We start from the raw sequence: 1,881 nt of genomic DNA, 5'->3' as shown, positions 1-1,881 counted from the left end.
CCATCAGATAAAACAAGCCTGTCTTGTGCACAGTCTTCATCATCCTCATGGCCATATCAGCCCAATTGCATATATGTGCATAAATGTGTTGTCGGTATCATCCTCCCACCTGTGCGTATTTGCATGGTTAATCTGCGCGCAGGGGGGGGACAGGGCCTGATGGAGGGTAGATAGGTGCGTCTCACGGCCCCATGGGCTCTTGAGGAATTTTATTGGAGGTTCAGCTCTCAGTCAATGGGATCAGCCGTAAATCCAGCTCAGAGTGTGGCAGGAAATGATGTGACTCCGGCAATTTATGTCAAATAACTTTTGAGGATGTGTGAGTGTAGCGATCAGCGCTACCGGGGCAGCGATAACTCTTCGGCGGGGGCCGCCGGTGAAGATTTAATTGAGACATTTTTCTTTATCCGGAGCGAGGCGCCCGAGCCGTGTTGTTGTGTAACGAGATGTAATGTCTCTCTTTATACGGGGGTCAACATCCGGGATGAGGGAAGGTCACGGACTGACTGTTTGAGCATCCAATTTGCTCACGTAATACCCGCTCTACAGGGAGTAAGAACACAGAGTATTAAGTGACATCCCACATATCACAGGCAGACATGACGTCTTGTGCTGTGGAATAGAATGCACCCTTGTGATTTTATATGTAGTCGGGGAGTGTGCAAAGGGAACAGAAATGTTAAGTAATGAGGCTGTTGAGTCTGAAGATCTTTTTCCCTTGAACCTTTTTATTTGTCTCCATGGTGATAGTGGTACCCGTTTCTAATAAGGCACCCCTTAAGGATTTATCTAATGTCTATACCAATGCTATATAAATGTGTACTTTTTTTTATTTAGTAGATCATGAGTTATAAGCCAGTAATAAATGCCCATTGGTTCCTATCTTTCGAAGTCTCAGGTGTCAACCATTAAGTCTGTAGGTGTGACTATCTTGTTGATAAATGGATATCAGTTGTTTAGACCTTTTTTCCACATGGGCCAATGGTCCAACTGATCACAAAGGAATTTTTCATAACCTGACAACCCAAACGTTGTTATAACATGTAAAGCATTTTAGAATATATATTAATTATTTACTAGAATAAAGTCATACAAGCTATAATTCCTCTTTGAAGGGTGCAGGTACCAAAGTATTCAGTACCACAATGCAAATATTTTTTACAAATGAAAAGTTCTACATTAAAATTGTACCTATAATGCAGAATGGCTCTTGTCATTATAATACTGGATAATAAGTAGGCTACTGATGCATGTAAGCACCATAAAATGTTGTAGCTGGTCAAGGTGATTTTCAACTACTAGGGGAGTTGATTCTATAACCTTAATATAGTTCATTAAAACATTGATTTTAATGTAACATCCTAATCCACAGAGTAGCCTAACTATATCTGTAGAATAGAGTACAATGTTTCCATATTAAATGTAGTGTTGTAACATAAAGCAAAATAAAATGACTAAGTAAAGTGCAAATAACTCAAATTGGGCTACAACACTGTATTAGCCTAAATGTCACATGCCAATGTAGGCTACTTACCGTTAATGTTATTATGTAAACTTACGGTAGTAGTAAATGTAAAAAAAACATTTACTGTACATGCAAATATGCAAATGGAGTAGGCTACTTCTCTCTTCACCAAAAGCTTTAAGGTGAAACACCTGATTACACTTGATCTGCATTCTGAGGCCATCCTATTTATTTATTATTTAAATATAAAAATGAAACCGTTGATGTATATGTATTGCGTTGTGTATCTCTGTGCGTGATCCTCCTCCTGCAGCAGCTTGCATGGGGGCCTTGATGAGATGCATGCACACACAGACAGCTCATAATTGTGGCAATAGCTCATTATTGTCCCCCGAATGATTTGGATCCACCGGGGG

Source organism: Etheostoma spectabile, chromosome 22 (genome assembly GCF_008692095.1).
Source record: "Etheostoma spectabile isolate EspeVRDwgs_2016 chromosome 22, UIUC_Espe_1.0, whole genome shotgun sequence".
Taxonomy (NCBI): Eukaryota; Metazoa; Chordata; class Actinopteri; order Perciformes; family Percidae; genus Etheostoma; species Etheostoma spectabile.
Note: the sequence above shows the minus strand (reverse complement) of the source record.